Source organism: Tasmannia lanceolata, unplaced genomic scaffold (assembly GCF_043159265.1).
Source record: "Tasmannia lanceolata isolate RefF3 unplaced genomic scaffold, GAP_Taslan_0.1 ptg000011l, whole genome shotgun sequence".
In the NCBI taxonomy this organism is placed as follows: Eukaryota; Viridiplantae; Streptophyta; class Magnoliopsida; order Canellales; family Winteraceae; genus Tasmannia; species Tasmannia lanceolata.
This window is the reverse complement of record NW_027518688.1, coordinates 18708222-18722361: the sequence shown is the minus strand read 5'-3', so window position 1 is coordinate 18722361 and position 14140 is coordinate 18708222. Positions and strand designations below refer to the sequence as shown.

General features: G+C 37.5%; 1 protein-coding gene across 2 annotated transcripts in view; it reads left to right on the top strand.

Moving 5' to 3' along the window:
- Window positions 1-14140, top strand: part of LOC143886542 (putative 26S proteasome non-ATPase regulatory subunit 3) — a 42306-nt gene that overhangs the window by 24844 nt on the left and 3322 nt on the right. The window contains exon 1 of one of the 2 annotated variants that reach the window (XM_077390557.1): window positions 10211-10228. The exons of the other annotated variant lie outside the window; for it this stretch is intronic. The gene's annotated coding sequence lies outside the window, so the exon portion shown is untranslated. Of the gene's footprint in view, window positions 1-10210; window positions 10229-14140 lie in introns of those variants that run through there. 2 annotated transcript variants of the gene reach the window in all.

The following is a 14140-nucleotide window of genomic DNA, read 5'->3' as shown; positions in this document are numbered from 1 at the left end:
GAAGATGAGAGGAATTAAGAGGGAAGGTTGTCAAAGAGGGCTAATGCCTCCTTTGAAACACAATCTCTTGCAAGTCAATCGGCCACATGGTTAGTGGATCAGCGAACGTGAGTAAATGTCCATGAAGACCGAGCCTTCCAATCAAACATTTCGCCAAATAGTTGATCAAATCGCCAAGGCAGATGTTGGGATTTCTTTAACCACCTTGTGACATTTAATGAGTCCCCTTCAACTATCACATTATCCACCCGGTCTCTCACTAACAATTTCAATCCTTGATGAGCCGCATTCACCTAAGCCTCTGTTGCTAGGGGTGTAAACGGATCGAATTCGAAGTGGATATGGCTATATCTGAATTCGAATTTGATTACAGTATACACTATTCGAATTTGGATTCGAATTCGACAGATATTTAATATCCATTACCGAATTCGATTCCGGCGGATATTGTTCGAATTCAGATAATCCATATCCGTTTATCTGGTACGTTTCTCCAAACAGACCTTAGATCCAAAACCCTTTCCTTCTTTATGGCCCAAACCCTAGATCCCCTCAACCCTTTTTGCAGCCCTAATACAAGAACAAAATCAGAGAGTGTGAGAGAGAGACTTGAGATGATTCGAATGTGATGAGGGTAGTGGCCGAATTAAAACAGAGGAAATAAGGATGGCTAGAGGTGGCCGGATTTGGTGGAGCTCGTCGGAAATCGAGTAGGATATGGGTCGGAGAAGATGGAGGAGGGTTAGATCTAGTTGTAATGGTGGAAGGGTGGAGGTTTTAGGCCGTGGGGGAAATGGCTTGCCGTATCTGCTTGGAGTCAAAGGTGATGGCAGACAAGGGAGATGGAGGTGACGATGAAGGTGGTGGCTAGATCTGGTAGAGAAGGTGGAGGCTGTGGTGGGTTTTGGTTGGAGGGATGGAGATAGCGGCTTGGTATGGGTTTGATGAGGTGGAGATGGGTGGCGTTGATGGTGGTGGTGGTAGTGGATGATGGTGGGTTTGGACGGGATGGAGAAGGTACCGGAGGTGGAGGGTGCCACGCCGGAGCTCAAATCCGGTAGCCGAAGATGGTCTCCTCCCTCTCTCTCTCTCTCTCTCCCCCCCTTTCTAGCCTTTGCCAAAACCTAATCTTCCCTTTTTCTCCTCTTTTGCAGCTTCTTTCTTTTCTAGATCGTGAATGAGCTTTATATTGGAGGAATGATTTTGGCACAGCCATATATTGATAGTTTCACTATCTTGTCTTTTAGTAAAAAAAATAATTCTTAAAAGTCTACTAAAGGATCAAAGACAGTTAGGTTTTGTGCAAATATCAAAACATGGGATTCCTACTTGATCTTAGCCATTGATCTTTGCTTTTGACGGCCTAGATTAATCCCCTCCCCTAGGAATTCTCTAGAATATAGCTAGGAAAATGTCTCCTCCCTTTAACAAACTTTGGATATTCTAACAATATACCGAAAGAATATCTCGGATTCAGATGTTTCAGGGATCGAATGTACCATTTACCAGATTCCATCCGCTTAAGAGCCAGATATCTCAAACAGATTCTGCTAATATCCGCTTGGAACAGATTCAAATAGTATTCGCTTTTAACGGATTCGGATGCGGATGGTAATCAAATTTTTGAATTTCCATTTGCACCCCTATCCGTTGCATTGGCTCTTCCAATGGGGTCCGCAAAAGCCCACAGGATCCCCTCTACACTATTCCTTAGAACCACACCAATTCTGGCTGGGCCCGGGTTACCCAGACTTGTACCATCAAAATTAAACTTTAGAAAATCAAGCGGCGGAGGGACACACTCTTGGGACACTTTCAGTTTAGACCCAGCAAAATGGCACTCGTACCTGCGGGTACGGGTACCAAATTTCTTACCCTTCAAAAATAGAACCGTACTAGTGACCGGCGGGGCTGGGCGGGGCGGGTTGGGCCCGGATGCTCACAGGTTTACCAGTCACTTTTTTTCCAATATAAATAGACTTAGGGTTACTAATTTAATGAATTTCATTTCATTTTCAGTTTTTTCACTCTTCCTGTCTTCATATTCTCACCCACGCCTCCCTCAGTTTGCTCTCCCTCCCACTCCACTCTCCATTCTACCTCAGCCCCGCACGTAGCAGCCACATGCCACCAGCTACCAGCCGCAGGCCGTTTGTTCTCTCTCCCTCAGTGTCCCTCTCCATCTGTCACAATGGCAGTGGCAGCTATAAGCTATAGCTTCCTAGTTCCTAGATTTTTTTTTCAATTTCTTGCATTATTATTGTGATATCAGATATATATATTTTTGATTAGGCATGGAAATAATTTGTGATCTGGCATTATTATGCGATTTTTGTGAGAATGTGATTGTATTTGAGTCATGACTGTCACTGTGTGTGTAAGATGGAAGGAAGAAAAGGTTTTAACATTCTTTAAACCAATTTTACAGTCTTTAACTGGTTCAACTAGTTAGGCCTGTCCTTCGATGCTTAATGGGAAATACTCCTTATACTAGGGAAAAAAGTTAACGTTATAGTTCAAAATATAGGGTTTACAATCTTATTGAAAGATGGAAGGAAGAAAAGTAGTTACAGGACATTGCTACAAAAAAGACTTATATTACTGAATACAAGTCGTAAGAGGATTTTTATTATTGGTCTTTATATGTGATTTGTGTATAAAAATTTATAATAGGATAATCCAAATTCAATGGAATATGTGAGCATGAATCCCACTGTTGATGTGGATAATTTGCCCTGTGATGATGATGATGATGATGATGATGATGATGATGATGATTGTCGTGTTGCTTAATAATGTGACTGACACTTGAAATCCTTCGGCTAGTGAGACTCTTACAAAGGAAAAAGCAGCTATTTGGGATGAATATGAGATGTACAAGGATTCTTCTAAAAAAGAAAGGGCGAGGTGTAAATGATGCAAAGTAGTAACTTATGCCATAGGGAGTAGTAGTTACAATACCACAAATTTGATGAAACATCATGAGAAATGTCTAAAATACAAGAATATGAACATGGGGGTAGACCAAATGCTATTTGATCAAGACATGAAATTGCGTTAGTTAAAAATTTATCATGAAACTTACCGTGAGAAAATGACCATTTCCATAATGAAGCATAACTACTCATTCTCAATGGTTGAACATGAAGGCACAAGGGATGTTCATAATTATTTGAATGCAGATGTCAAACCATATTTTAGAAACACAGTGAAAGGTGATTGCTTGAAAATATATAAGAGAAAAAAGAAAAGCTTAAGCTTGCTTTGGGTAAAGTTCATGGGAGGATTTGCTTAACTTTGGCTGTATGGTCATCCATTACACAAGATGAGTATATTTGTCTTACGGCACATATTTTTTTTAAGTATTGGCATTTGCATAGTAATTTCTTAATTTTTATCACATTCCTCCTCTAGATAGAGGTTTTCTTTTGTTGGAGAAAAATTTTCAATTCTTGAAAGAGTGGGGAATTGAAAAAATGTATTTTCTCTTAAATTAGATAATGCTTCTAGTTGTGACAATTTGCAAAACATTAAAGAATCAACTTCGTGTTTAGAATTTTCTTTGTTATGTGATGTGAGTTTTTTCACGTGCGATATTTGGCATATATCTTGAACCTTATTATTCAAGATGGATTGAAAGTTGCTAGTGTTGCTATACAAAATATTAGAGATTTTTTTATGAAAATGCATTCCTCCACTGAAACTGACCCCTTCGCACCGATATCTGAAAGGATCCGACGTAGGTTAAGGAAGTTTGCAGATTGTTGTGCACAAGTTGGGTATTGTAACCTCAATGGGTTTGCGCATGGATGTTCCCACTCTATGAAACTCTACTTTCTTCATGCTTGAATGTGCCATCCATTATGATCTTGTTGAAATGGGTTATAATTAGTGCATTGGAAGAGGAGTGGGAAAGGGGGTGAAAATTGCCAAATTCTTGAAATTATTTGCGGACATGGCTAATCTTGTATTCGGTTCCGCGTACCAATGACAAAGATGATGTGTGGAGATGAAATTATTAGTGCTATGACCCAAAATATTCACCTAAAGTTTGAGAAATATTGAGATTCTTATAATATTGTGCTAGCTATGACGATTGTTCTTGATCCTCGATACAAGTTTGAATTTGTGAAATTTTGCTATGATAAGATTGATTCACATACGGCGGAGGAAAACGTGTCAGTTCTCAAAGGGAAATTCTCAAAGGGAAGTTATTTTTATTTTTTCAAGAATATGTTGATCAATATTCCATACACTATAAAGATACCACTTCGGTTGGGACTAGTGACACTCATTCCATCACCGATGATATTTGTGTAAGTTACATAATTTTAGTTGTATTACATTTTATTTTTTGGTTTAAATTTTTTTGTACTTGATATATAAGTTATGATGTAGGAATATGACCATTGTAGAAAACACGATATGTAACAAAGAAGTCGAAATTGAACCTTTACTTAGAGGAACCGGACTTTGATCTGCAAAAAATCAAGTTTTAGATATTCTAGAGTATTGGAGAAGCAATCATTCCAGGTATCCCATACTGTGTATGATGACACATGATATAATGAACTATAATTTGCTCTCGAAATTGGTTGCTTGGTTATGATTTTCAAAGTAAGTTGTAATATTTACTTTATAATAGCACAACATTTATTCATTTTATAATAACATTTACTTCATTATTCACATATGTAAATGTAGGTGAAGGTCCGAGTCACGATTAATTAATGGTGAAATTTTCCAAACATGGCACTTCGGAAGTAAGAGACCCTTCTATTGTGGATGGAAGGGAAGGGGGTAAAAATTGTGATGGTGTTTATGTTTAAACAATTATGTTGTTTATGAACAATTATAAGTTTTTATAATTCTATCTTTTTGTTTTAATAGGAAATGGAGGTTGAATACTTGTATAACTCAAGTCAAGGATGCCTTAAAGATTTTGAAGGCTTATTTTTTTAACAATTAACAGTTTATGTTTTATTTAAATTTTTCACATATCGTTAATACAGACCAGTGAATACTCTAAATAAAATATAAACGGTTAATTGTTAAAAATTAATCCTTTAAAGTCTTCAAGGCATCATTGACTTCAGTCATACAAGTCTTCAAACTTCATTTCCTATTAGGAATAACTTATAATTGTTCATAAACAATATAATTATTTAAACATAAACACCATCAGAATTTTTACCCCCTTCTCTTTCATCCACAACGGAGGGATCTCTTGTTTCCGAAGTGCCATGTTTGAAAAATTTCACCATTCGTTGATCATCACTCGGACCTTCACCTACATTTACAAATGTGAATAAAGAAGTAATTGTTATTATAAAGTGATTAAATGTTGTGTTATTATAAAGTAAATGTTACATGTTGCTTTCAACTTCATAACCAAACAACTAATTCTGAAAGCAACTCACTGCTTGCGTATCATCCAGGCTAAGTGTGCTTCGATATTTTATGAGAACTTTAGCTTTAATGCTAAAAGCCGACTGAGAAGCAACCGTAGTTATTGGTATGCTCATGATATCACGTGCCATCTTACATAGTATGTGATACTTAGTACGATTGCTTGTCCAATACTCTAGAATATCCAAAACTTGATGTTTTTGGGGATCAAAGTCCGGCTCCAAGTAAGGGTCTAATTCCGACTTCTTTGTGACATTTCGTCGTTTTCTATAATAGTCATATTCCTACAACATTGCAATTTATATATCAAGTACAAAAAATAAAACCTAAGAAAATTATGTAATATAACAAGAATTATGTAACTTACACTAATATCATCGATGATGGAATGAGTGTCATTAGTCTTAACCGAAGTGGATATCTTTAACGTGCATAGAATATTGATCAACATATTCTTGAAAAAGCGAAAATAACTTCCCATTGAGAACTGACACTTTTTCCTCCGCCATGTGAATCGATATTTATCATAGTAAAATTTCACAAATTCAAACTTGTACCGAGGATCAAGAACAACCGCCATAGCTAGTATAATGCTATAAGAATCCCAATATTTCTCAAACTTTGGGTTCATATTTTAGGCCATAGCACTAATAACTTCATCTTCAAACATCATCTCCTCAAATAGATGCAAGTGAATTCTCCACACATATAAAGTACAAGTTTACCGTTGAGTACTCGGAACCGGATACAAGATTAGTCATGTCCGCAAATGCTTTCAAGAATTTGGCAATTTTCACCCCCCTTTCCCACTCTTCCGATGGAGAATAATTATAACCCATTTCAATAAGATCATAATGGACAAACGCATTATGAAATTTGACGGCACATTCAAGCATAAAGAAAGTAGAGTTCCATCGAGTGCGAACATCCATGTGGAAACCCATTGAGGCTACAATACTAACTTGTGCACAGCAATCTGCAAACTTTCTCAACCTACCCTCGGATCCTTTTACATACCTGATACTATCTCTAATCTTTTGTATCGAAACAGTAGCAACTTTCAATCCATCTTGAACAATGAGGTTCGAGATATGTGTCGAACATCACACGTGAAAAAACTTACCACTACATAACAAAGAATTATGAACACGAAGTTAATTCTTTAATATGTCTTGCAGATTGTCACAACTAGAACGATTATCTAATTTAAGGAAAAGGCTTTTTTTTTTTCAATTCCACACTCCTTCAAGAATTGAAAATTTTTCTCAGACAAATGCCAATCCTCATCAACAAAGTGTGCCGTAAGACAAATATACCCATTTTCTGTAATGGATGACCATATATTCGAAGTAAAGCAAATCCTTCCATCAACTTTACTAAAAGCAAGCTTAAGCTTTTCTTTTTCCCTCATATATATTTTCAAACAATCAGCTAGCCGTGTTCCTAGAATATGGTTTGACATCTGGATTCAAATAACTATGAACATCCCTTGTGCCTTTATGTTTAACCATTGAGAATGAGTCGTTATGCTTCATTGTGGTAATAACCATTTTCTCACGGTAAGTTTCTTTACAACTTTTTAACTTGTGCAATATCATCCCTTGATTCAAAGCATTTGGTCTGCCCCATGTTCATATTCTTGTATTTTGGACATTTTTTAAGATGTTTCCTCAAATTTGTGGTACCGTGACAACTACTCCTTATGGCATAAGTTACGACTTTGTACCACTTACACCTCTCCCTTTCTATTTCAGAAGAATCCATATATCTGATATTCATCCCAAATAACTGTTTTTTCTTTGTAAGACTCTCACTAGCTTGAGGATTTATTAAGCAACACATGCCAATCATCGTCACTGGGCAAATTGTCCACATCAACAGTAGCATCCATGTTCACCGATCTCATTGAATTTGAATATCCTATTATAAATTTATAAACACAAATCAGATATAGAAACCAATAATAGAAATCTACTTACGACTTGTATTTCAGTAATATGCTATGATTTGTGGACACGGTCACGAGTGTCGCATGTCAACATGGACACGGCAAATCCACAAAATTTAGAAACGGTGACTCGCTAAAATACAAATTATATGTAATCATGATTTATAGATACGGATTCGTGTGTTGAGTTTCAACACACATACAAGTTGTCTGACATGGCAACATCTACAAATTTAGAAATGGTGACACGTACATACATATAACATTACTTATTACTATCATAATTTGTAACAATATAAATATTATATCCATTTAACGAACTAATAAATCGTAGAATTAGAACTATAGTCTAAGACAAATACAAGATAATCAAATAATAACGCATTTATCAATTTAAAATAGTTCTATTCTGTCCCCAATATACAATGAGAAAGGGGGACCGATATGATACAATGAATATAGTATTGGTATACGAGTTTGTTTAGGGTTTTAGTTTTGTGGGAGGGGATATAGTGCAAACATTAGTTAAAGAGTAGCTAAAATAAGAGTTTATTATAAAAGAAAGCTTACTAATAAAAGAGGTAAACACCATCTTCAATAATAAAACTAAATGTCACACTTGACACGGTACGAAAACGTGTTCACACGCCCTCATTAATTCCCATCACTTGGAGAAATACCTTTAAAAGTGTCCAAAGGATTGTTGACACGCGTGTCCAAGTGTCGCGTGTCAGACACGGTAGGACATGCGTGTCGGCAATAAATTTAAAGTGTCGGCTAACTAATATGTCTTTTTTTGTAGCAATGTCCTGAAACTATATTTTTTCTTCCTTCAATTTTTCAGGAAGATTGTAAACCCTATTTTGAACTGTAATGTAAACTTTTTTTGCTTGGTATAAGTAGTATTTCCCATTAAGCATTGAAGGACAGGCCTAACTAGTTGAACCGGTTAAAGACTCTGTAAAATTGGTTTGAGGAATACTAAGTTTTTCTTCCGTTCATCTTACACACAACCATACACAGTGACAGTCACGACTCACACAATCACACAAAAATCGCATAATAATGCGAAATAAAATACTATTTCCACGGAATTCATTTTCCCATTGTTTTCATTTTCCTTTCGATATGTAATTTTCCATGGAATCCATCCCTTTTTCTGAACAGACCCTAATGAAATTAGATGTGGTAGAGTTTCGGTCTCCTGCTTTAGAGGTTCATTTTCATTTTTGATGAGATCCTTCCATTCTCAGGTTTAGAAGGTACATCTCAGATCTTTGCTGTAAAAAAAAGAAAAATGTTTTAAAAAAAAAGGTACATCTCATATCCATATTCATAGATAAGATTGGCTACCCCAACCATGGGATTCCTTTTTTGGCATTCTATGCCTACACAGTTTGGTGCCCTATAGTAGTTATATAATCATACAATTTTTTGTTTGAGTTGATAAAAAAATGTATGAGACTCCTGCGTTTCATTTATCGTATTTAGATTTTGAACTACATTCACATCATTTGCACCACCAATTTCTCAAGTGCTGAGACGAGTTACAATCTTTCTTGAAACTCCCCTGGTAACGCAATTTGCATCTTCACTAATATGAGTTACTGTTATATAATTGAACCCATGAACTCATGCAGGCTTCTTCATTCCTTAATTATGGCCTTCGTATGATAAGTTGGTTGAATTTTACGCCCTGATAAAGGGATGCCTGCGTTTACTCTCTACCTCTAAAAATTAAAATCCAAATCCTTAGACCCGTACACAATCTTATATTAGCCACTTGTGATTTTCTTCATGCATGTATCTTGATTCCTTAATTCTGGCATTCATATGATAAGTTGGTTGAATTTTACGCCTTGATAAAGTGATAGCTTTTTTTTAATGTTAAAAAATTTCATTAAAGGGGAGATATCAGGGGAAACCTTGAGACCGTGGTGCTCACTACAAGGAAAGAACAAATAACAAAGAGAAACATAGCTATGAGGACAAAGAGTACAAACTATATGAAAAACCCCTCCCTCTGGTGTGTGTGTGTGTGTGTGTGTGTGTGTGTGTGTGTGTGTGTGACCCCTCTTTGGCGAGCCTATTGTCTTCACTATTCGTTGATCTTCTATCATGTTGAAATTTGAAAAGTTATGGATGAGCTCACCACTTGGTCTGTAATCTCATCAATGCAATGTGCAAACTGCCAAGGATGGGACACATTGCCCTTCAATGATCTGATAACATTGAGGGAATCTCCCTCCACTATCACTAACCATCTTGATAACATCGAGGGAGTCTCCCTTCACTATCACTCGATCTAAGAGGATTGGCTCAATGATCATGATGCCTTGGAGAACCGTCCTAATTTCCACATCATTGGAATTTGTAACTCCGATGGGACCCGAGAAGGCCCACCTCGTCGACCCATAATTATCTCTTAGGACCCCGACAACACCCGATGGACCTGAATTCCCCAAGCTAGACCTATCAAAGTTGAGCTTTAGATGACCCGAGCTAGGCGGCTTTGATGTAGAGCTGCTTGACTTGGAGCTCAAAATCAGGTTGCTCGGTAAAGAAGACAGGGCTATTTTGTCATTTCGGTTAGAAAATGGTGTTTCTATCAACTTTATAGGAGGAGATGTTGGGCATTTTGCTCAAAATCCTTGCATTTCAGCAACAAGTTAGGTAAAGGGTGATTATGTCATTCCAACTCGTCTTAGGGTAGCATAAATTTCAATAAGCATTGGAGATTAGGAGACTTTTGATTTTTGAAGAATTGAAAATTTGGTTTTGCAGAGCAAGTAGAACCGAGCTGCCATGGGAGAAGACCTCTAGGGAAAGTTCAGGCGCCGGATATCGAGAGTAACCCTGCCTTGCTTCTAGGTATGTTTTATCCCTGTTACATGCAGGAATACAACTTAATGAATATAGTTTTTTTTCTATTGATTTCTCAACAGAAACTTCATTTAAATTAGATTTATCCTTATCGAATTTTCATCCTTATTAATAGAACTATGCCACTGTTGTTCTGGGATGATCCGATTAAGAAGTTCCTATTTGATGAATGTGTGGAATTCTTCACCAATTAGGGTTACTGCTTGTCTTGAATTTGCAACAAAATTCCCATCTTTACATAGCACTCTAGGTTTCCCAAAGATATACAAAAGACCTTTGCAAGGAGTTTTATTTTTGGGGGGTTATAGAAATTCTTGCTCTCTGAATTTACTGTTGTAATGCGATGAAAATGAGAATTGCATGCGTGTAGCTTGGGCTAATTGAAATGTTCAAATCTGAACACGTTTGTCGTGTGAAACATTGCTCCTGAGGATTTTGACGTCTAAAACTAAACTTCAGAATTGAATGCTGCAATTGCTCGACTTTTGGTGGTTAAATGGCCGTGATCCATGTTAAATGGGACTGGTTTCCTTGGTGACTACTAGTTCCAAAACCCAGCAAGTATTTTGGACACTTTTCAATCTTTGAAGCTTGGTCCAATCCATTACCCAGTTGCGGGACTTTCCCATATTGGTGCTAGGCCAAATAGGGCAGCTGGTCTTTCCATTGCTATTAGCATTACAGCTAGCCCATCACCAAAACACAAAGAACCTCTCATTTGTGCATGTCTTTGGACATGCTAGACTACCACATGAGCTTCCTCTCATGGTCCTTTTACCCATTCTATTGATCTCTGAACTCCATTAACTCAAATTCAAAGAGAATAAGGAAGGGCATTTCGATTACCCATTTTTCTCGAATAATTTGGTCATTTCCTTTACCCATCCAAACTCTAATAGTCCTTAAACTAAGGAAGAGCCACCAAGTTTCCAAACCTCAATGGGGATCGTTAGCTGATATAGCATGGAAGGTGTTTTTTTATGACAGGGTATCCCCACCCTATTTTAGGGCAACTAATCCCTATGATGCGCATAATCACCTGTAAACCACGCGCATCGGAGTTACTACAGGGGGATTTCAACTCTCGTCATTGGGAGCATAGCATGGATTGGTATTTTAATCGAGCCGTCAAGTAAGTTCAACAAAGTGTCAATTCCTTCCTTGCTTGGCATGAGATTACTTCTAATTTTCGGCTCTTTGGAATTTTAATCAGTCCTTTCTAATTCAAAGTTGAAATAACTCCACCTCTAAGCACATTTTTTAAAATCATAACTACCCATCTTTGCAAAGAGACCTTTGATCTCAGACCAAGGTTGGTAGCCACCAATCCAAGAAAGTTCTCAGAATCAGGTGAGTTGGCTGAGCTCAAAGGTCTCTTTGCAAAGGTGGGTAGTTATGATTTTCAAAAGGCGCAAGTTAGCTGAGTTCAAAGGTCTCTTTCCAAAGGTGAGTAGTTATGATTTTCAAAAGGTGCTTAGATCTAATTTGAATGAGCAGTAACTGATTAACATTTGAATGTTAAAGGACTGATTGGAGGCCATCAATCTCTTTCAGGTCTGAGCTCAAAGGTCTCTTTGCAAAGGCAGATAGTTATGATTTTCAAAATGTGCTCAAGGGTTGAATTATTTCAAATTTGAATGAGCAATGGCTAATTAAAATTCCAGAGAGCCGAAGCATAAAATTAGTCTCAGGCCAAGGAGGGAATTGGTAGCCTCTAATCTAAGAAAGTTCTTAGAATTAGCCATAGTGAGTTAGTTGAGCTCAAATGTCTCTTTGAAAGGTGGGTAGTTATGATTTGCAAAAGGTGCTCAGGTGTTGAGTTATTTCAAATTTGAATGAGCGAGGGTTAATTATAATTCAGAGAGCCGGGGCATAGAATTAGTCTTAGGCCAAGCAAGGAAGAACTTGACACTTTGTTCAACTTACTTGACAGCCATCGAGTAAAACACCTTCTGTGCTATATCAACTAACCATATCCATTGAGGCTTGAAAATGTGGTGGGTCCTCCTTAGTTTAAGGCCTAAGGATTAGAGTTTGAGGTGGACTTCGGTTGGATAGAGGAAAGGACGAAATTATTTGAGAATAATAGGTAACCAAGATGCCCTTCCTTATTCGCTTTTAATTTGAGTTAATGTAGTTCAGGGATCAACCGAATGGGTAATGGGAGTTTGAGAGGAAGCTTCTAATGAGAGTTTGAGAAGAAGCTCACGTGGTAGTCTAGCATATCCAAAGACATATACTCAGATGAGAGGTTCTTTAGGTTTTGGTGATGGGCTGGCTGTAATGCTAATAGCAATGGAAAAAACAACCGCCTTTTTTGTTCTAGCACCAACATGGGAAAGTCTTGTAGATGGATGATGGATTGGACTAAGCTTCAAAGACTGAAAAATATCCAAAATGCTTACTGGGTTCTAGAACAATCCTTTACCAAGGAAACCAACCCAATTTTAATCGATCATGGCCATTTAACAACCATAAATCGAGCAATTGAACCACTTAATTCCAACGTTCAGTTCTAGAGGTCAAAATCCTCAGGAGCATTGCTTTAAACACATGACAGACCTATCCAGATCTGAACATTTCAATCAGTCTAAGCTACGTACATGCAATTCTCATTTTCATCGCATTACCGCAGTGAATTCAGAGAGCAAGAATTTTTGTAACTCTTAAAAACTCCATGATGTCCCAAGGAATTCAATTGGGTAACTGGTTTCCAAAGACCCAGGTCTGTCATAAAGGTCTTTTGTATACCTTTGGCAGACCTGGCGTGCTGGGTGCAGATGTGAATTTTGTTGTAAATTCAAGACAAACAGTAACTCCAATTGGTGAAGAATTTCACAGTCATCAAATAGAGAAACTTGTTAATCCGATCACCCCAGAACAACCATGGCATAATTACACTAATAAAGATGAAAATTCGATGAAAATAAATCCAATTTAGATCAAGTTTCTGTTGGGTAGTCAACGGGAAAAAAACTACATTCATCAGGTTGAATACCTTTATGCAACCGGGATAAAAGATACCTAGAAAGTAGGGCATGGGTACTCTCGATGCCCGCCAGCTGAACTTCAACCGGAGGTCTTCTCCCCATAGCAGCTCAGTTCTTCTTCCTCTACAAAACCAAATTTCTAATTCTTCAAAAATCATATGTTCCCTAATCTCCAATGCTTAATGAACTTTGTGCAACCCTAAAAGGAGTTGAAATGACATAATCACTCTTTACCTAACTTGTTACTGAAATGCAAGGATTTTGGTAGGAACACCCTTTTCTAACCAAAATGATAAGCACGATTATCTTCGAGAATATAAACTAAGGGGTTTTAGCTATGCCTTTAAAGACTTGGGCATTTATCTCTTTCCATAACACCCAAATCTTTGGTAGGAGTATAACATTCCAAAGGATTTTAGTTTCCAATTCTCCAACAAATCCAAACAGTCTGGAAGGGAAAACCCATGCCATATCAAATTTACATAGGTTTACATAGGATTCTTCTCCACGCATACCTAGCCAATCTGCAATGCAGGAACATATGTATCTACTGACTCTACTGTTTGTATGCATAAGGCTCCATGATCAATGATCAGCATGTGACGGTCTGTTGGAATTTTATCTAGAAAGACCGTCCATGGAAAGGCACATGCCCTGGGTGGTGCAAGTTTGCTCCATACTCTAGCTAACTAAGAGGATACAGGGCTAGAAGCAATCATGTATGACGACTTGGTGTTGAAGATTCTAGAAGAACACCTTATCCATACCCTTTTGTCTTTACCAGACTGCTTAATGTCACATCTCTAGCATCTAGCATCTCTAATAGTCTTGCCACATGGCCCAGCTCCGCGTCAAAGGAATTCCCCCTAAAATTAATCTTCTAGCATACTCTATCCTCCCCTCTCATAAA